Source organism: Carcharhinus amblyrhynchos, chromosome 9 (genome assembly GCF_965287045.1).
Source record: "Carcharhinus amblyrhynchos chromosome 9, sCarAmb.v2.hapA, whole genome shotgun sequence".
Taxonomy (NCBI): Eukaryota; Metazoa; Chordata; class Chondrichthyes; order Carcharhiniformes; family Carcharhinidae; genus Carcharhinus; species Carcharhinus amblyrhynchos.
In genome coordinates, this window is record NC_137332.1 from 21883406 (window position 1) to 21906461 (window position 23056).

The window sequence follows — 23056 nt, forward strand, 5'->3', positions numbered from 1 at the left end:
GAGGGATTAGCAGGATAAATATTCGGGGTTTTGGGGATCGGGTCTGGGTGGGATTATTGCAGGTACAGACTTGATGGGTCGAATGGCCTCCTTCTGCACTATAGGGTTTCTATGATTCTATGATTCTAAATACTAATGGGAGAATTTAGGACCTGGGATCACTGATTAAAAATAAGGGATTGCCCGTTTAAAATGGAGATGAAGCAAAAGCATTTTAACTCAGAGAGCTATGAGCATTTGAATTCTGTTCCTGAAAAGGTGAATTGTAGAAACTCTATAGTGCAGAAAGAGGCCATTTGGCCCATCAAGTCTGCACCAACCGCAATCACACCCAGCCCCTATCCCGTATCCCTACATATTTACCTGCTAATCCCTCTAACCTACACATCTCAGGACACTAAGGGGCAATCAACCTAACCCACACATCTTTGGACTGGGGGTAGAAACCAGAGCAGCTAGACACAAGGAGAACATGCAAACTGCACACAGACAGTGACCCAAGCCAGGAATTGAACCCAGGTCCCTAGAGCTGTGAAGCAGCAGTGCTAACCATTGTGCTACCGTGCCGCCCATGGTGCTACAAGTGGAGTCTCTGAATGTTTTTAACGCAGAGGCGGATTGTTTCTTGGTACACAAGGAAGGGTGATAAGTTATTGGGAGTAGGTGGGATGCAGATTTGAGGTGACTATCAGCCATGATCTAATTAAATGGCAGAGCAGGCTCGAGGGGCTGAATGGCCATCCCCTGCTCTTTGTCCCTATGCTTGTATATCTTCCTTTGATCTAATATTAGATGGCATATACTTGCCAGCGTCAGAAAATGGGCCTCTGAAGAATTAAACTTCCTTTCCTGTCTGTTTTTTAGAAAATAAAGAGTGTATGGTTGCGGTCACAAGGTGATGGACTCATTGTTTAAACGCAGTCCTGATGAGGAAAGCAGCCAAATGAGCTCTCAACTGTTATTCTAATGCTCTGCAGGTTAGATCTTACAGTCGCCTGGAGGCCATGGCCAGAACCTTCAGTGTTCTTACAGTAAATAGATTAAGGCTTGGCTGTTCTCATGGAGGGGGGAGGGGAGGGGCGGGGGGATACAACCATTGTTCTGCAAAAACAATGTGGAATATAAATTTGGCACTTCCCCCAACTGCTTCATACTTTGGAGTGCAAGGCATTATTATAAACATTACTCTAAAATTAGGAGCTGTAAGTGGCATCTATCAGCTAAAACCGCCACCTATTTGCAGTTCCAGATTTTTAACTCTTTGAGTGACCTTTAGTCACTTGTTAGGAATCATTTGTGGTAATCTCAGGGCGTCAGATGTTCGCAATGTTTGTAGCTGCCGAGGTCAAACATTGGCCCTTAATATTTCAGCAAAAGGTATTGCAGGGATTTGAGAAAGAGGCATCTCTCAGTTTGCTGCATCTGGAACAACGCAGAGGCTCTGTACCGCAAGAGGAACACTTACCTCGCCTACCTAACGGGGAAGGAAGAGCAGGATGAGGGGGCATTGTGTTTTACCACAGTGCACGCTCACCCAGAGAGCCGAGTGCCATTGACTGCACTGCCTTGTCATGCATGCTCCTCATCACCATTCTAGAACTTTCTGAATAGGATGGTGGGCGTGGTGGGAGTCATTTGGGAGACCCAGTCTGGGTTCCTGGCAGGTGAGAGCTCACCACTACCATTACGGTTCCAAAACCCAGGGGAAAATCCTACCCCAAATTTTCAACTCTAAAATGGGCTCTCTACCGCCAATATTTAAAGGGGCCAGTCAATAAGTTCCAGGTGAGGTGTTTTTGACTCACTACTCCCTGGGCAGAGTTTTTAGAAGCTCGCTTTTATATGTTTGGAGTTGGTTTTTGAGAGCTGATACTTACAGCTAGGGAAGGCAGACAAATATCTGACCTATAGGAGTTGTGGTAGGAATGCCTATGGGTTGGCAACTTGAGTTAAGGATGTAGAAAGAGGAAAGCTCTGCAAAAAGGGAGACAGAGAAAGAGACCTCCCTACTGAGGCCCAGCTAAACCAGCGGTTTGCCTCCCGCTGTTGCTGTACATGCCGTGGCGGGGGTAGGGAGGATAGGTGGACAGAAAATCCCACCCAGTAATACAGTTTCTCTTTCCACTGATGCCGCCAGACCTAGAATCATAGAACCCCTACAGTGCTAAAGGAGGCCATTTGGCCTATTGAGTTTACACCATCCACAAACCCACCCTGGTCCTATTCCCATAGCCTCACATATTTACCCTGCTAATCCCCTGACACTAGGGTCAATTCAGCACGGCCAGTCAACCTAACCCGCACATTTTTGGACAGTGGGAGGAAACCAGAGCAACCAGAGGAAACCCAAGCAGACACAGGGAGAATGTGCAGACTCCACACAGACAGTGATCCGAGGCCAGAATTGAACCCCGGTCTCTGACGCTGTGAGGCAGCGGTGCTAACCACTGTGTCACCTACCGAGTATTTCCAGCATTTTCTGTATTCCCCTTTAAGAAGTGCCTTTAATTTGTGTCGCTAATTTCCTCTGCTCCTAAACAGGCACATGATAATGCAGCAGCACCTACCAACCCTACAACCCTGTGAACCAACATGTGCAGCCTGGCAGCCTATCCCCATAGGGGCGATAACTGTGATTGAATGTTTTCCTGGACATTTCCTCACATGGCCTCATCCCGTGCTCCGGTTACTCAGCAACCATATCTATCCCTGTGACACACTGCCTCCTACAATGCCAATTGGAAAGCAATCCCCAATTGGATGATGCCTGACTGTCAGCCATTAACATCCACTCGCGCCAACCCCTCCCCTCCATTTTCAGTAGCTTTATATCAGAAAAATGTTCGAAGAAATATCTTTTCAACACAATCCATTTTTAATATCCTTGGGGGCCTGTGGAATACAAGGTCTGAGTGGCATGGTGGTTAGCACTGCTGCCTCATGGCGCCAGGGACCCAGGTTCAATTCCTGCCTGGGGTCACTGTCTATGTGAAGTTTGCACATTCTCCCTGTGACTGCGTGGGTTTCATCCGGATGCTCCAGTTTCCTCTCACAATCCAAAGATGTGAGGGTTAGGTAATTGGCCATGCTAAATTGCCAGGGAGTTTAGCAGGGCAAATACATAGTGCTATGGGGATAGGGCCTGGGGGATTGTTGCTGGTGCAGGCTCGATGGGCCAAATGGCCTCCTTCAGCACTGTAGGGACTCTATGATTTTTCTCCAGGGTGGCACATGGACTGCAGTGCCCTAGAGATTGACTTCCAATTCCTGGGAGCTCCAGATCAATCCTGAAGGTGTTGGCAACTCTATGCTTCCCCCAGTATACCAGTCCTTGGGTGCTATTGAACTTCAAGGCAGTTGTTTTTAATGTTTAGGCAGAATCAGCTTTCATCAATCTTTTGCTGTTCAGCTGATTCACATTCATATATTAACGGCCCAATATCTAACAGCTCTTTACAGCAGAATATAGATAGGCTGGAAAATTGGGCAGAGAAATGGCAGATGGAATTTAATCCAGATAAATGCGAAGTGATGCATTTTGATAGAACCAATGTAGGGGGGGAGCTATACAATAAATGGCAGAACCATTTAAAGTATAGACACACAGAGGGACCTGGGTTTACAAGTCCACAGATCCTTGAAGGTGGCAGCACAGGTGGAGAAGGTGGTGAAGAAACCATAGGGCATGCTTGCCTTTATAGGACAGGGTATGGAATATAAAAATTGTCTTCTGATGTTACAGCTGTATAGAACGTTGGTTAGGCCACATTTGGAGTACTGTGTCCAGTTCTGGTCGCCGCACTACCAGAAGGACGTGGAGACTTTGGAGAGAGTACAGAGAAGGTTTACCAGGATGTTTCCTGGTATGGTGGGTCTTAATTAAGAGGAGAGATTGGGTAAACTGTTCTCCCTGGAAATACGGAGAATGAGGGGAGACCTAATAGAGGTGTATAAAATCGTGAGAGGTATGGATTGAGTGAACAGTGGGAAGCTTTTTCCCAGGTCGGAGGTGACAAACACGAGGGGTCACAGGTTCAAGGTGAGGGGGGGGTGAGGTTTAACTCAGATATCAGAGCAATGTATTTTACACAGAAGGTGATAGGGGCCTGGAATGCACTGCCAAGCATGGTGGTGGAGGCAGACATGCTGGGATCGTTTAAGACTTATATGGATAGCCACATGAGCAGACTGGGAATGGAGGGATACAAAAGAATCGTCTAGTTGGACCAATGAGCAGTGCAGGCTTGGAGGGCCAAAGGGCCTGTTTCCTGCACTGTGTTGTTCTTTGTTCTTTAGGGTCATTAAATATTTCAGGTTGGGAACTCTAGATTAACATATGGAGACCATGTCTTGGCAACATTCTTTCTCAGTTGTTTCTGTGGAAGTTTCACAAGGAGGTGCTGCTCAAAGATTATAAATTATTCACAACTGTAATTAAACTTACAACAGCGTATATTGTCGGTGCAATAATGAATATTCCCAATCTCAATGAGCATGTCTGTTTAATAGAATATGCATCATTTAAATAAATGGGAATTTGTCCAGCTCCTACATTCCGGGTAATCCTGCACAATATTATAAATGTGCCGAGGAAATAACAATATACATAAAATCCCTACAGCAGAAGGAGGCCATTCGGCCCATCAAGCCTGCACCAACAACAATTCCCACCCAGGCCCTATCCCTCCAACTCCATGTGTCCCTGGCTAGACCCCTTGACACCAAGGGGCAATTTAGCATGGTCAATCTACCTAACCCACACATCTTTGGACTGTGGGAGGAAACACATATAGACACAGGGAGGACATGCAAACTCCACACAGACAATAACCCGAGGCTGGAATCGAACCCGAGTCCTTGGTGTTGTGAGGCAGCTGTATTAACCACTCTGCCACTGTGCTGCACAGCTCTTCTATATGAAAATCCTTCCCCTTTGGTTCCTGTCTACCATGTTCCTGTACTCTAAAGTTGCCCCACTCCAAATCATTGCCGCTTTTGCTCGTGTGCTCTCGGTTTTACTCTGCATATTCTTCCACATTTCATTATTGTTCCTATATCTTCCTTCAAGATTTCTTACACCTCTGCAGAGTAACTCAAATATCAGGCCATTGGATCCTGTATCTGCGTGAAGGGAAACCTAATCCCCCTTTGCACACTCCACCATTACCTCCCCATTGACGGATCCCTTACAGGTTGAAGGTGAGGGGTGGGGGAGAATTCTTCCCCGTCTCTGTCAGCCTGAACACCTGAAACCCTTTTACTGAAGTTGACGCAAATGGATTCTCTTACCTGAAGGGGTATTTAATTTTTTTGAAAAAAAGGCTGCTTTCTTGCCGTTGTTTCGCCTCTCCAAATGCAGGAGTGTTTGTAACGCGGGAGTGCTACAGTGCAAAGGTTGCAGCCCACATTTAACCTTCTCCAGGTTATATCCGTCCGTGGTTAACTGATCCCTGCATGCTCGGTATTGGCTAATCTTTAACCAAACAAGCAAATCAAACCTTTTCTGGCTTTCCTTGTGTTCGCTGTTGTGTTGCAGGCAGGGTAGTAATTATCCCTGGCCTCACGCACACTACCAGTCTTGTGATATTGAACACCAGGTTGAGGAAAATGAAAGCTCGTCTTGAGAGCTAACCAGTCCAAGAGGACAGGAGCAATTGTGTGTAATTGTATGTATTTGCATGTGTTCCCAGCTGATCAGTGCCCGAGCTGAACTTGCCATACAAGAAACACTTCCTGTAAGTTTACTCGTTCTTACAGGCTACAGAAAGAGACAACAGTCATGATACATGCTTTGCAGGTGACAGTAAATATGGGTGGATTCAAAGGAATGCAGTTGCCCAACTTTTTCTACTGCATCAGCTACAGAGGTGAGACAAAAACATTCTGCCAGTGCAGGATTAACCATTAAAGTGCCACAGTGTACATACCTTGTTGGATGACCCATCAGGCCACTCACCTGCTCCTTAACTAGGCCTTGAGCCTGGCAGCAAAGAAATGTAACTGCTGCAGACAGATCAGTAGCAACAGTGATGACTGCTGACATTGGCGTTAAGTCGTTACTGTTGAAAATAATGACAAAATGTCTTAGTGTATTTCTGGAGGTTTCATCGCATGACTTGCCCTCGCATTCCAGGCATTATAGAATTCCAATTATGGAATCCCTACAACACAGGGGGAAGCCATTTGGCCCATCGAGTCTGCACCGACAGCAATCCCACCCAGGGCCTATTCCCATATTTATCCTGCCTGTCCCCCTGACACTGAGGGGCAGTTTAGCATGGTCAATCAATCTAACCCGAACACCTTCGGACTGTGGGAGAAAACCGGAGCACCCTGAGAAACCCGCACAGCTTTGGCTCCACAAAGACAGTGACCTGAGGCCGGAGTTGAACCTGAGTCCCTGGCACTGTGAGGCAGTAGTGCTAACCACTGTGCTACCCAATTAGCCAGTTAGTGACGTACTGCTTTCCTACACCAATTGGAAAGCAAAAAGACTCATTACCCAATGGGATGATGCTTCCCCTTTCCCCCATCATTTTCAAAATTTTTTACCTGGTCAGGAGAAAGTGAAAAATGTATATGTTCTGAAGGATTTTCTCCAGGATTACACACAACAGTGCCCTGGAGATTGATTTTCTCTTTGTGACGATTGCAGATCAATCCTGGAGTGTTGGCAACCCTAAGACTCTATCTCTAATTACATACGCCAATACATAGAACAAAGAACAAAGAAATTACAGCACAGGAATAGGCCCTTCAGCCTTTGCCTTGCCCTGGTTTCAGACTATCCAATTCTTGTTCCTCTTGGTTTTCAGGCAGTGTTTTTTATGGAAAAAAACACGATCTGTTGAACATTGCTAGGAGGTGTGTCTTCTTCGTAACGGTCAATGTTTTGCTGGAAACTGTCAGGTAGCTCTCCTGGGGAGAATGCAGAGTTTTCTCCAATGTCAAATATTTTGTACAGTGTTTGTGAAATTCAACAATAGTATCTGATGGATGAATAATACAGCAGCTTATTTTTTACCTTCAATTCTACAAAGAGCACAGTGGATATACAAACTCCAGATGGTTCTCCCAGACCAATTGTTCCAGTTGTGTTTATGGTTTGGTGGCACAGTGGTTAGCACTGCTGCCTCACAGCGCGAGGGATCTGGGTTCAATCCCAGTCTCGGGTCACTGTCTGCAAAGAGTTTGCACATCCTCCACATGTCTGCATGGGTTTCCTCCGGCTGCTTGTTTCCTCTCACAGTCCAAAGATGGGCAGGTTAGGTTGATTGGCCATGCTAAACTGACCTCAGTGTCAGGGGATTAGCAGGGTAAATATGTGGGGTTATGGGAATAGGGCCTGAGTGGGATTGTGTTCGGTGCAAACTCAATGGGCTGAAAGGCTTCCTTCTGCACTGTAGCGATTCTATTCTCTTTTGGAGCTTGAGGCAATAACCAGCACCTGTCTTTAATAAAGCAATTAGCTTCACAATATAATTGCCAAAGCATGCACTTGATGAGACATTGACACATTGATAGTGCTTCCATGTCAGTCTCTTCAAGATTGCATGTGTAACACCATTGCAAAATTCTTCAAAGGACATAGCATTTGCAACGGCTAGATTAGGCATTCTGCCACGGAAGTTGCTTTCGGGCAAATCACATTGTCACTCAGATCCTTTTTGACCCTTTTGTAGGAAGTTGAAAGATCACTCTCATGTTTTCTTGCCACACCTGGTGTTAGCTATTTCAGTTTGCCACCCACTGTGAACTCCCCACAAATTGCACCAAATCCTTTTCTCCAGCTTCTTATTTGGACCACTCATCAGTTTAGTTCATGAATGGCTTCAGAGAATTGCTGATAAAGAGACAGTAAATTTCAACCATTTCACTGTCAATCCCCTCATTCCTGAAGCTTCACCCTCGTATTTTGGGACAATTTTCCTCACCTACATCTGACACTCTGAGAGTAGTTTGTCAGAGATTCACAACATTCAGTTACCTGTCTGTCAGTAACTTGCAGTAAGGAAGGCCAACAGGCCAGAGAGTGTCTCAATAGGTATGCATTGTTCTACTTTAGGGAAGCTACAGACCCCGACACTTTCTGTTCACAGAAATGCCGATGTGAGCCGACACCTTGAGAATGGTGTGTCCTGTATCAATGTACAAGCGTTAAGGACAGGGGCCCACCCATCAGAGCTGCCAACCTGCTCAGAGGTTCGATAGCTCAGCAGTACCACTGTTAGTGGTGGCCAGTGTGAGAACTGCAGCTGTGAGGTGAGGGCACATGGCTTGGCCTGGTGCCCTGAAAGATGGGTGAGTGGAATCTGGGATCGCCCAAGTCAGGCGGGCAGGCCCTAGAGATTGGGGGAGGGAAGTAGTCACAGACGGCAGGAGGACCTTTTGCTATGGGGATGACCATTTGCTGCCAGGGGATCCTTCCCTGGGCTTTACAGTGCCCAAAAAGTGATGCCTCCCTGGAGGCCGCTTGAAGGCTGCTAAACTACCGGTGAAATGTCCACAGAGGCTGGAAGAAGCCCTTAATTGGCCACTTAACTGGCTCAATTGGGCTCCACTATGTGACACATCGGCCAAGCTTATGTCACTGGCAAAATGACATTGTGTAGCAGGTCTCCAAAAAACAACAAAACAAAGAACAAAGAAAAGCCCAGCACGGGAAACAGGCCCTTCGGCCCAACGAGTCCAGGCAACCAAATGCCTAACACGTTTTTTTTTCATATTCTCCTAGCCCATTGCCAAGGGGCTGGTAAAATTACAGCTCAGATCATTCTCATACATAAGAACATAAGAACATAAGAAATAGGAGCAGGAGTAGGCCATCTAGCCCCTCGAGCCTGCCCCACCATTCAATAAGGTCATGGCTGATCTGTCGTGTCTCAGTTCCACTTTCCCACCCTCTCCCCATACCCCTTAATTCCCTCGTTTATCAAAAACCCATCAACCCGCATCTTAAAAATATTTAGCGAGGCAGCCTCCACCACTTCAACGGGCAGAGAATTCCAGAGATTCACCACCCTTTGAGTGAAGAAGTTCCTCCTCAGCTCCATTCTAAACCGCCCCCCCTTTATCTTGAGGCTGTGCCCCCTAGTCCCACTGTCCTTTCTGAGCGGGAAGAGTCTCTCCACCTCTATCCTATCCATCCCATTCATCATCTTATATGTCTCAATGAGATCTCCCCTCATCCTTCTAAACTCCAACGAGTACAAGCCTAGTTTATTCAGCCTCTCCTCATAGTTCAACCCCCTCAACTCCGGTATCAGCCTAGTAAACCTCCCCTACACTCCCTCCAAGGCCAAAATATCCTTGCGTAAGTTCAGCAACCAAAACTGCACACAGTACTCCAGCTGCGGCCTCACCAGTGCCCTATACAGCTGCAGCAAGACCTCCCTACTTTTATATTCAATCCCCCTCACTGTGAAGGCCAGCATCCCATTTGCCTTCCTGACCACCTGCTGCACCTGCAGGCTGGGTTTTTGTGACTCATGCACAAGGACCCTGAGGTCCCTCTGCACCGTGGCATGCTGCAGTTTTTTGCCATGTAAGTAATAGTCCTTCCGACCATTATTCCTACAAAAGTGGACAACCTCACATTTGCCAACATTAAATTCCATTTGCCAGTTCCTGGTCTATTCGCCCAGCCTATCTAGATCCTTCTGCAGACTCTCCACACTCATACAATTGCTGACTCGCAATCTCATCAATGTAATCTTCCTGCTCTCTTGTCCCTCCTCATTTTCCCTCATAGGTTTGCCATGTTCAGCTTCTCCAATGCGCTCATCTCGCGTTCAATCTCAATTTCCTTCATGTATTTTTAGTCCCTTAGCCATCTTTTAAACCCTCTATGAAACTGTCAAACCTTCGCCCATTTGTAAGCTCGCAAATGCACCATCAATCCACTCTCACAAACTTGCTCACATTTACTTCCATTTCTATGAATTCTTGAAATTATTGCAAATGTCTTTTTGCATCAAGATGCTGTCTTCTAAAAATGAGACAGAAATCTAAACCCCTGCGATCGACAGCCTTCAATGTCCTTCCTAAATCTTCACTAATTAATTCCTGAGCTGTGGCTAACACCCAGAGTTTTCAACTGGGACTGGAAATACGGAGCACTTCCGCAGTCTAATCAAGACAGAACTGATTCTCAGGCTCGGGAGGAAGTTAGATATGAGCTTCAAGAACAATATTCAATGTCCTGCTGACTGGGGCAATCACTGTCCTTTGAACTTTGCTGTCAACACAGTCATGTGACCTGGACAGAAAAGAGTTATAAAAATGTATTCCTACACAGGACGCAGGCATCAACAGCAAGGGTGGCATTTGGTACCCATCCCTGAGATGGAAACATGGCAAATGTTCTCTGATTTCAAATATTAAGCAGAGAGTTTATTTCCATGATTTGGGATAGCAAGAAAGTTTTTTAAATACCAGAAAAAAACTATGGAGTCAGCACTGTGAGTAAAATCCAGGACAATTTGGTTGAAAACAGCACTTTATGATCTCACTTTATGTCATCTGCTTGGTGGAGGAAGCCTTATGCAAAACAGATCATCATCATTACTGGGAGACACAACAATTAGTAACCAACCCCATCGTTAATGAGGGACACAGGGATTAGTAACCAACCCATCATTATTGGGAGACACAGGAAATGGTAATTAGCCCCATCATTACTGAGAGACACAGGGATTCCTAACCAGCCCAATCATTACTGAGAGACACAGGGATTAGTAACTAGCATCATCCTATTGAGAGGTACAGGGATTAGTAACCAGCCCCATCATTACCGAGAGACACAGGGATTAGTAACAAGCATCATCCTACTGAGAGGTACAGGGATTAGTAACCAGCCACATCATTACTGAGAGACACAGGGATTAGGAACCAATCTCATCATTACTGAGAGACACAGGGATTAGTAACCAGCCCCAACACTACTGAGAGACACAGGGATTAGTAACCAGCCCCATCATTACTGAGAGACACAGGGATTAGGAACCAATCTCATCATTACTGAGAGACACAGGGATGAGTAACCAGCCCCAACACTACTGAGAGACACAGGGATTAGTAACCAGTCCCATCATTACTGGGGAACACAGGGATTAGTAACCAGTCCATTCATTACTGAGAGACACAGGGATTAGTAACCAGCCCCATCATTACTGAGAGACACAGGGGTTAGTAACCAGCCCCATCATTACTGAGAGACACAGGGGTTAGTAACCAGCCCCATCATTACTGAGAGACACAGGGATTAGTAACCAGCCCCATCTTTACTGAGAGACACAGGGATTAGTAACCAGCCCCATCATTACTGAGAGACACAGGGATTAGTAACCAGCCCCATCATTACTGAGGGACGCAGGGTTAGTAACCAGCCCCATCATTACTGAGAGACACAGGGATTAGTAACCAGTCCCATCATTAGTGAGAGACACAGGGATTAGTAACCAGCCCCATCATTACTGAGAGACACAGGGATTAGTAACCAGCCCCATCATTACTGGGGAACACAGGGATTAGTAACCAGTCCCACCATTATTGAGAGACACAGGGATTAGTAACCAGTCCCATCATTACTGAGGGACACAGGGATTAGTAACCAGTCCCATCATTACTGAGGGACACAGGGATTAGTAACCAGCCCCATCATTACTGGGGAACACAGGGATTAGTAACCAGCCCCACCATTACTGAGAGACACAGGGATTAGTAACCAGTCCCATCATTACTGAGGGACACAGGGATTTGTAACCAGTCCCATCATTACTGAGAGACACAGGGATTAGTAACCAGTCCCATCATTACTGAGGGACACAGGGATTAGTAACCAGCCCCATCATTACTGAGAGACACAGGGACGAGTAACCAGGTCTATGATTACTGAGAGACACTGGGATTAGTAACCAGCCCCATCATTACTGAGAGACACAGGGTCTAGTAACCAGCTCTATGGTTACTGAGGATCACAGGGATTAGTAACCAGCCCCATCATTAGTGAGAGACACAGGGATTAGTAACAAGCTCCAACATTACTGAGAGACACAGGATTTAGAAAACAGCCCCATTATTACTGGGAGACACTGGGATTAGTAACCAGGATCATCATTACTGAGGGACACAGGGATTAGTAACCAGCCCCATCATTACTGAGAGACATAGAGATTAGTAACCAGCCCCATCATTACTGAGAGACACAGGGATTAGTAACCAGCCCCATTATTACTGAGAGACACTGGGATTAGTAACCAGCCCCATCATTACTGAGAGACATAGAGATTAGTAACCAGCCCCATCATTACTGACAGACACAGGGATTAGTAACCAGCCCCATTATTACTGAGAGACATAGTGATTAGTAACCAGCCCCATTGTTACTGAGAGACACAGGGACGAGTAACCAGGTCTATGATTACTGAGAGACACAGGGATTAGTAACCAGCCCCATCATTACTGAGAGACACAGGGTCTAGTAACCAGCTCTATGGTTACTGAGGATCACAGGGATTAGTAACCAACCCCATCATTAGTGAGAGACACAGGGATTAGTAACAAGCTCCAACATTACTGAGAGACACAGGATTTAGAAAACAGCCCCATTATTACTGGGAGACACTGGGATTAGTAACCAGGATCATCATTAATGGGAGACACAGGGATTAGTAATTAGCCCTATCATTACTGAGGGACACTGAGATTAGTAACCAGTCCCATTGTTACTGAGAAACACAGGGATTAGTAACCATCCCAGTCATTACTGAGAGACACTGGGATTAATAACCAGCCCCATCATTACTGGGAGACACAAGGGTTACTAACCAGTGATATCAACTTGTACAGCAGTGCCTTTAACATAAGAGATGCCCCAGAGCACTGCATATATTTTCCTCTCACTGTCCAAATGTGTTTTGCAAATACTGAATTGCTCCTTAGGGTCCCAAGATATATTTGGTTAGGGTTTTGGAGGGTACAATACTTGTGATTACAGGGGTTAAGCCCGAGTAAAAGCTGGTGCAGACTTGCTGGGCTAAATGGCCCCCTTCTGCCTTATGCGGATTCTATGATTGCCCTTCTGCTTCCATTGTTCAGTGTCTATTCTCCATATGCAGTGCTTTGGGGCATCCCCTGCGTTAAAGGCACTGTTGTACAATTCAGTACCACTATTTTAACACATGCTATCAAATGCTGTTCTGTATGATATAGTGCCATACTGCTTGTAGCTATACTTCAGTGCATCACATGTTGTTCTGCAGTCAATATGAACTGTGTGTGTGGAGGAGTTCTATTATCAGAAACTGAAATGCTTTTGTTTATATCAGCCATGCTTCAGAGAGAAAGCAAATTCAGATGGCAATGTGGGAAAATTCTGCCTTTCCAGATTTGTTCCGGTACTTTTACCTTTGTCTGGGGGAGGGGGAGGTGGGAGCAGGGGGAGCGGTGGGCAGAGCAGACTTATTTCCTCACAGTGAAAGCAATGTTTTCATGAAAGACGCTTGAACAATAACATTGATATCTTGAGGATCTGGCTGCTTCCTGTTAAAGTCTCACAGAACAGGGCCATCGCTTGTTGCTGCCCTTTGGAAATTTGCCTTTGATCTGGGAGATGACACTGACATCAGTTAGTGTTCAAAACTGACTTTCCGGGTTAGAAGGAAGACTGCGCTCACAGGGCATTGCTGCAGGGAAGTGCCAGCCTTGCACTTTCTGAGGATCCACATTTGTGGGCAGCACGGTGACACAGTGGTTAGCACTGCTGCCTCAGAGTGCTAGGGACCCAGGTACAACTCCGGCTTTGGGTCACTGTCTGTGCAGAGTTTGCACGTTCTTCCCATGTCTTCTCGGGTTTCCTCCGGGTGCTCCGGTTTCCTCTCACAGTCCAAAGATGTGCAGTTGGGTAGATTGGCCATGATAAATTGTTCCTTAGTGTCCCAAGATGTGTTGGTCAGATGGATTAGCGGGGTAAATATGAGAGGTTATAGGGATAGGGTTGGGGAAAGGGAGTTAACCAGTTAGAGTTGGTGCAGGCTTGATGGACCGAATGGCCTCCTTCTGCACTGAAGGGATTCTATGATTAGTGACCAGGTATACTCTCCTAATACTCTTTCATCATTGGAGAGAATTCTTGTGTTATCCATGTATTTATGCATTAAAGCTTTTTTGGTTGCCCTTTATTTCTCCGTTGAGCTTATTGCCATTTCATCATTTGGAGGGCCCTCTTTTAGCCATACCATCTCCCTTCTCAGCTCAACGTTCATTTTTGTCATGCCTCGCTGTGTAACGCATTCCTTACGTTACAAGTGCTACATTCATGCCGGCCGTGTAGAAAGCAACTGTCAGTTTCATAAATCATAAATCATAAGCAAGACTAGACAGTGCGCACTCAACCTGCTGGCAATGTTGGAATTTTATTACTGCTGAACAGGCAACTGGAATTTTACCTATGTTTTTAGTAAAAGTTAAAGTGAACTATTGTGGACGCAGCTGATCTGAAATTCAAACAGCAAGTGCCGGGGAAAAAAAACTCAGCAGGTCTGGCAGCACCCACAGAGAGAGAAGCCAAGTTCACGCTCGGGTTTTCCAGTCTCACCCATGCCGGGAAGCTCCACAGGCAGGACAGAAAATTTGACGGAGCAGCCAAAGGTCTGTTGACTTTGGGTGGGACTTTCAGGTCCTGTGACAGGCGGGACTGGAAAATCCAGACCAACGTTTCGAGTCCAATATGACCGTTCCCTGTAGAAGTACTAACTCAATTTGACTCTGCACAGCTCTCTTCAGTGCATTGTAGGTTTTAATAAGATTAGGTGCTCTCTGTTACTGAGTGAAACATAAATTCAGTGGGGATCTGCTCGCTCATCCACAGCTTTAACACCAATCTAAATCACTTTTATTTGATTGCCCCTGTATCACTAAGGTCACTGTGCTCATTCTATCACAGAATCCTCCAAGTTCCAAGGAAGATCTTGAACTCTAGGAACATCTTGCCGTCAACCATGTCCAATTATATTTAGGAGGTCACTAATGTGCTACCAATGAGGGCATCCAGATACATCAATTTTTCAAAAGGTAAATAGCAATTTAAATCATAGAATCCTAGACTCAGCAGAAGGAAGCATTTCAGCCTGCACCGAAAACAATTCCACCAACACCCAGTTCTCATAACCCCACATATTTATCCTGCTCGTCCCTCCGACACTAAGGGGCAATTTGGCATGGCCAATCAACCTGACCTGCCTACCTTTGGAGCGTGGGAGGAAACAGAAGCACCTGGAGGAAACCCACACAGATATGGGGATGAGGTGCAAACTCCACACAAACAGTGATCCAAGGCCAAAATTGAACCTGGCTCCCTGAGGCTGTGAGGCAACAGGGCTAACCATTGTGCCTCCGCGTTGCCCTGTGCTATGATTAGACATTTTCTTCTGGGTGCAATGGATTCCACATTTAAAAAAATATTCATTGTAGGGATGCTCTTCCAGAGATCCGGCATGGATACAATGAGCCAGATGTTTCCATCTGTACTGTAACCATGCAATGATTCCATGTGGCCATTGCTGGCAAAGCCAACAATTATTGCTAATTCATAGCTGCCTATGAGAAGAGAATGTGAGACTTCTTTCTGAACCACTGTCTTCCATGTGGTGAAGATAACTCATCCTTAGTAGGTAGGAAATTCCAGGATTTTAACACAGCTACAGTGAAGGAACATTATATGTTCCTTATATATACGAATATATATGTATGTTATATATACAAATATGTTGGCAGTTTGCTTTGATTTGTGCATCATTAATAGAGTTTGCCTGTAATATGGAAAACCTTGTCCATGTTTGCAAGACTTTAATGCAAAACTCATTTATCTTGAGTCAGATGAACATTTGCATCACTAACTTCCAAGTTTTGTGAGCCATAAACTGGGATTTTCCACTCCCAATTGTGTCAGGTGTGTTCAACTATTGTGAGAAGTGACAGCTTGCTATTATTGTTCCTTTCCTGCCCATCAGTGGGGGCCTGCATTTCAGACATTCTGACCATTCAACGTTAGAAATCTCATTTGACTGAGAGGCCACTCAGGTGCACAGAGTCTTGACCCCCAAGACGCCAGGTTTGACTTGCCAGACACCAGCCTTCACTTGGGAGTACCAGGACTTGACTCGGTAGTACTCGAGTTTGACTCAAAGGGAGTGTGAGGGTTTGACACTGAGTGATCCGGCAGAGGAGAGGGGTGTTTAATTCAGAGTGTATCAGGGAGTTGAATTGGTGGGGAGGGAGGTGGGGGTGGGGGTAGGGCAGGAAGGGTGCGGGGACTGGGGCAGAGGTTTTGAATCCGGGATACTGGGTGGTTGACTTGGGGGAGACCAGGGGGTTGATTTGTGGGAGATCAGGGGTTGACTTTGTTGGGAGAGTGTGCAGTGTGGGAAGGGTGGATATGATGGTTAGATCTAGGATGTACTGAGGATGATAGACTCTGGAGTTGACTGTCAACTGTGTAAAGTACCATTCTTGAGGACAGTCTCTGCTGCTGGATCACAAGCTTCTTGGTAGAACCTCATCGAGGGAAGGGAAGCCTGGACGATGCTCAGGGTGGTTGTCAGTCATCATGTCCTAATAGTTCTACTCAAATATGGAGGGAATGCTTCTCAAGATGTGTTGTTAACAAGGCTAGGCTCATTGGAAAACATGCCAGTGATCATCACCCCATTGCAGCAGAGATTATTCAGCCTGTAACTCAATGGACATGGTGGCGCAATGGTTAGCATCATTCACTGCCAGTATTGCTGCATGTGACTGTGGCTCTCAATTTCTTGGCAAGTGGCAATTTCCAGGTAACCTCTGCAGAATTTCATAAGCCTCTGCACACGAGGGTTTCCAGAATGTGACGGGCGCAATTTTCGCGAAGGCACACAACTTCATCCACTTCGATCAGATCAGGCAAGCCAGGAACAAGACTGATGGGCTTTGCACAAATCTCTGGATTCTCTCAACTGTACTCATGTGGCATGCAGATCTCCAGGGCATCAAGCTGTCAACTGTGTGAACGACAAGGATGCTTACTGTATGTTCAGCTGGTCTGCAACCACACCAAATGTATCTTTCAGGTGTGTGCATGGATCTTTGGGAGTGTGCATGACTCCTATATTCACTCAGATCCCAGACATGTTTCAGAGTCCACAGCCATTGCAAGATTGTTGGCTCTGTGGGGACAATAGTTATCCACTGAGGACATGGATGATGATTCCTATGGACAGGACACAGAGTCCAGCTGAGACAAGATATATTGAGGCTCATGCTGCAACTTGCACTTTGGGGAAGTAGGGATGCTGAAGATATGGTCCCAGTGCCTGGACTGGTCTGGTGGAGCCCTGCAATACAATCCACAGAGAGTGTCATGCATCATGGTCATCTGCTGTGTGCTGCACAACCTGCCGCTGCAACAGGAGGAAGAACAACCTGAGGACGAGATGGAGGAGTGACATGTTTCCTCTGAGGAGGGGGATGTCAAAGGGGATGAGGCTGAGGAGGTCCTCGAGGGAGAGGATGTCAGTCGTGAGGCCATGGCGATGTTCAGACAAGGAAGATGAGTTTACGATGCATTCATTGCCGCTAAATTCATGGAAGGTGATGAGCACATCCCATTATCTTTGCATAACTTCTGTGAGCACTGCATTCCTATCTGACCAATGGCGGTGTACACTCTCTGTGATAAGACTCCTGTCCTGGGGACGCAGTAATTACCCAAGCTCCCTACATTCCAGGCGGAAGATAATGACCTGCAATGGGGACAGTGCATAGAGTTTCTGTGAATATCTGACTCCTGTCTGACTGATCACAACTCGTTTGCTCTCAATGATGAAGGCAATGGCCCAGTGATATTATTGCTTGACTTAAATAAAGTTCTTGGGATCTGAATTCAAATCCTGCCATGGTAGGTAGTGGAATTTGAATTCAATAAAAAAAATGGAATTAAGAATCCACTGAAGACCATGAAACTATTGTTAATTGTAGGAAAACCCCATCTGGTTCACTAATGCCCTTTAGGGAAGGAAATCTGCTGTCATTACCTGGTCTGGCCTACATGTAACTCCAAACCCACAGCAATGTGTTTGACTCTCAACTGCACTCAGTCAGCTAGGGATGGACAATAAATGCTGGCCAGCCAGCGACACCCATGTCTCATGAACAAATAAGAATAAATGACTTGGGTCATATCATGGCAATGCAGTGGGGGAAAATTTTACATCTCTTGATCCAATAGCATCCTTTGTGAGCTGAGAGGGGGTTGGGGGGAGAGGGCGTGGGGTTAAGCTCAAAGGTGCATATTGACCATGACTGAAATGAGTGAGGTTAACCCTGCATATTGTGGGAGACATCCTCATTCTCTATGAGTATAGGCATGACTGGTGTGTTCAGTCACTGTGAAAGGACACCATCAATGTGCTGGACACCTTGCGCAAAGTCCTGGGTTGAATATTAAATGCCACATTATATGGCGTGAAAAGTTGTCACTGCCATTGGCTGGCTTAACGTCACTTTTCCTGCCTGCTATCTGCCTTTGACGGATTCTGAGAAATTCTAGTCCATTTGTTATTACACCAGAGCACAGTTACATCAAATTAATCAAACAATATGGTCACTTAGTAGACATTTGTGCTCAGCTTTCAAATATTTAATTGCCAAGACACATCCTGCATTACCTCCTCTGAAGAGGAGTACATGATATCCACTGTATGGATCATTTAGCCATATTAAGTAAATTAAGTATTCAACAATGGAGAATGTGAAACTTTTAACAATCTGCTCCACACAAATAATGCAATCGCGCTGTCAAGAAAATTAAAGAGATTTACTTTTCTATATTGCCTAATCCTACTTCTCTCGGAATTGCCTTCAAGCCCTTCATGTACATGCATTAGTTTGGAATGCAGCGACTTGCCTCAGGCACATCTTAGTGAAGCGTGAAAGAGCAAAGAAGTTAATGTAGCGACCATCTCCTGTACATTGAAGAATGCCTGGAAAAAACCAAGTTCCTTCTTGGCCTGATCTTTAAAACTTATCTAAATATTTTAATATGCAATTTGGCTAAATGGAACTAATATCAAACTGCCTTCATGTTTTCACTTGTGTACGCATGAGTGAGGTTGGGTTGTAATAGTTGTTGTTCTTATAAATATCTAACAGTAGATTTTATTTCACAACTTGAATGAAAACAATAAATCACAGTCTTTACAATTTCATTTGTTTGCTTGTATTTTTGTGCAATGTATCCGACTCTCATTTTCGACTCTCTGCCTCATGGAGTACAAATACATTGCAGATTCAGGAACCCAGAGGACTGGAGTCCTGGGGAATGAGATTCAGGCAGAGTGGAGGCCGCCTGAATTGGAGCAACCTTTGTCGAGATTTACAAAACAAGATCTTCATAGGTGAAAACTGGGATTCCAGATGAGAAACAAGAGTTTCAACAAGATCAGGGTATTGAATTTGACGATCAGCCATGCTCAGAATGAATGGTGAAGCAGATTCAAATGGCTGAATGGCCTACTCCTGCTTTGAGTTTACTATGTTTTCTGTCCATCACTCTGACAGTGCTCTTTACATTCGCATCCCTTTCTGTCCCACCACTGGTGGCACGAAAGGGGCAACGCTCTCCGGTGAGAGATTGGGAGCACGAAGGTATGGTGTAATTGAATCGTAGAATAATAGATTCCTACATACAGAAGGAGCCCATTTGGCCCATTGAGTCTGCACTGACCACAATCCCATGCAGGCCCTATCCCCATAACCCCATGTTTTTACCCTAGCTGGTCCCCCTGACACTAAGAGGCGATTTAGCTTGGCCAATTCACCGAACCCACACATCTTTGGACTGTGGGAGGAAACTGGAGCACCCAGAGGAAACCCACACAGACATGGGGAGAATGTGCAAGCTCCACACACAGAGTGACCCAAGCCGAGAATCGAACCTGGATCCCTGGCGCTGTGAGGCAGCAGTGCTAACCACTGTGCCAACGTGCCACCCACAGGTTAATGTTTTGGCATTATTAATATGCTTCACCATCTCATGTTTTGGATATTTTGGTCTCTTCTCAGTTCAACAACCTGAAACGTTGCTTGGCTGGGACTAGTCTGGACATCATCCTGGGTGCACCCTGATTCAAAACACAGCAATCATTTTTAATTGTGAGTAAAAGAAAATTGCACAGCACATTTAGGGTTAGTTCTGAAGTCCGTTGCTTTGAAAAATATTGTGGATTAAAAGCCAAAACACAATATAATCCTTGTGCACTACGAAATTGTAAACTTATCTTTGCAAACTGATTTATGGTTTTGCAGTACAAAACACACAGAGGAAATTTTCTTCCATCCATCTTCCATGTCATTAACTTTTCTGCGCTGATTATATGTGCAGTATAAATACTTTATCGCTTCTTGCTGAAGCGGCAGGATTTTGCCCTTAAAGCCCGGGAAAAGAAAATTCCTGTCTCTATGGTTCCTCTTCCTGGAATTCTATTGTCAAAAGAGTCATTGCAGTAAGGGTCAAAACATTTTAGGCTCTTGATCATTCTCTCTTACGGTTTCAGGGTAGGGGTTATTTTATCTTAGTTCCAAAGATGAATGTTTGCCTCCTCAGTGTATTCTCATCAATCAATATAATAGCTTTATTACCATGCGACAAATTATACAGGATCAAGGACTTATGAAAACCAGTAAATGCTGGGAATACTTAGCAGAACTGGCTGCATTTGTGGAGATAGAGAGGCAGAGTTAATACATAGAATGTTTACAGTGCAGATGGCGCCTAGTCAGCCATCGAGCCTGCACCAACAACAATCCCGCCTGGGCCCTATCCCTGTAACCTCACATATTTACCCTACTAATCCCTCTGACAGCCCTCTAACAATAAGGATCAATCCAGCACGGCCAATCAATTTAACCCGCACATTTTTGGATTGTGGAAGAAAACCGGAGCACCCAGAGGAAACCCATGCAGACATGGGGAGAATGTGCAAACTCCATACAGACGGTCACCCAAGCTGGGAATCGAAGCTGGGTTCCTGGCGCTGTGAGACAGCAGTGCTAATTGGGTGCCACTGTGCCACCCATTATACATAACAATTAATGTTTCAGGTCAAGGAAATTTCTTCAGGTCCAGCAGCCTTTTTCAGGCCCTTGACCTTAATCTCTGTTAATCTCTTGATCCCTGTTTCTCTCTCCAAAGATGCTGCCTGAGCTGCTGAGTATTTCCCGCACTTGCTGTTTTTATTTCAGATTTCCAGCATCTGCAACATTTTGCTTTGACTGTAAGGACGCAATGAATCTGTGTGAGCCACCTATTGGCACGAATTTCCATTTACATTACATTCAGCCAAAATCTTCCTTCTGAGAAATCAATCAGTATAATTTATGGATTTAAGTGTAAAGTTGCAGAATTATTGCACGTGGCATTTGGAAGACTGACTGTGTTAATTAAAAAGCCACTTGGAGAGGAAGCAATGTCAGTGAAAATCCCTCTAAGTCTGGTGCCGCAATATACACACCTGAATTACCTCCCTGCTGAGACTGCAGTGATAAACTAGGCAACCCTCTCATGGTGGTGTGACCTTCTCATTGCTGCCTTTGACTTGTGTGTGCAAATTTCCCATTCCCTACATTAGTCCTTAAAGAAAACAACACAACCGCGACTGTGAACAGTGGTAGGTAGCTCTTTCAACACTACGTTTAATCTGCTGATACTCATAAAAACTATCTTACTATAAGTGAAGACATCATTTCAAAGTTTGATGTCTGCAGTTTTCTTTAAGTAATCTGTATCCACCCCTTCTTGACCCCTATACCCCAATAACAAGCAGTCACAGCACAGTTTTTCATGGATCATTCGCTACAATTTGACTTGATGATCAGCCATGATCAAAGTGAATGGCGGAGCAGGCTCGAAGGGCCAAATGGCCTACTCCCACTTCTATTTTCTATGTATCTCTGCTGGGCCTAATTCTCTCACACACAGGTTTGAGTTACTCATATCAACCATGACCACAACATTCAGACTGGTATAGTCTGCTTGATAATTAGAGAGCACCATGAGAAATGACACAATCTTCGTTCTGTAAGGGTACATCAGGTTTTCCGTAGCATTACATTTCATTATGTAGTGCTGACTGATATTGGATTAGTCTCACTTTATGATGCACGACATCTAATTAGTCTGAAATATGGGTTGTGGCATGGTGGGTGGATGGGGGGGATAGGACTTCACTTCATTGTACATGTCGAATCTTAAATATTTGGGAGGTGGGGTGTTGCTAACACACTTTAAGTGTTAAATAAGATATGGTACTAGACAAATGTGTCCTCAGTTTACTTTTAAGAGTATTTCATAGAAACATAGAAAATAGGAGCAGGAGGAGGCCATTTGAGTCTGCTCCACCATTCATTATGATCTTACTTAAGATTTAAGTTTTATTTATTAGTGTCACAATAGGCTTACATTAACACTGCAATGAAGTTACTGTGAAAATCCCCAAGTCACCACACTCTGGCGCCTATTTGGGTACACTGAGGGAGAATTTAGCAATGCACCTAACCGCATGTCTTTCGGACTGTGGGAGGAAACCGGAGCACCCAGAGTAATCCCACGCAGGCATGGGGAGAATGTGCAGACTTCACGCAGACGGAAACCCAAGCCAGGAGTCAAACTAGGGTCCCTGACGCTGTGAGGCAGCAGTGCTAACGACTATGCTACCGTGCCGCGGAATCATAGCAGTTATCAAATATAATTTAGATAATAGATGTCCGCCAATGAAATAAGTTGTGAGTGAAATACTTCCAGTTCTTATCAGACAAACGACGCATTCTCAGTGAGGCTAATTTAGTGCCTTGTGACTCAGTTCTGTATCAATTTTACTGCCAGAAGCCTTTATCAGAAAAATTCAGTGCAGCCTGTTTGTACGCACACTTTCAAAAGACAACTGCTGATGCAGGCACCCCACAACCAGAAAATAATTGCAAGAGTTTTAATTGTGTCCCACCATGAGATTGGATCAGTTACTGC

General features: G+C 45.2%; 1 protein-coding gene across 1 annotated transcript in view; it reads right to left on the bottom strand.

Moving 5' to 3' along the window:
- The window catches only part of c9h1orf210 (chromosome 9 C1orf210 homolog), a 36060-nt gene extending 30441 nt beyond the window's left edge, over nt 1–5619 (bottom strand). Inside the window, exon 1 of the mRNA XM_080195301.1 lies at nt 5290–5619. The gene's annotated coding sequence lies outside the window, so the exon portion shown is untranslated. The remainder of the gene's footprint in view (nt 1–5289) is intronic.
- Nucleotides 5620–23056: the final 17437 nt, after the last annotated feature.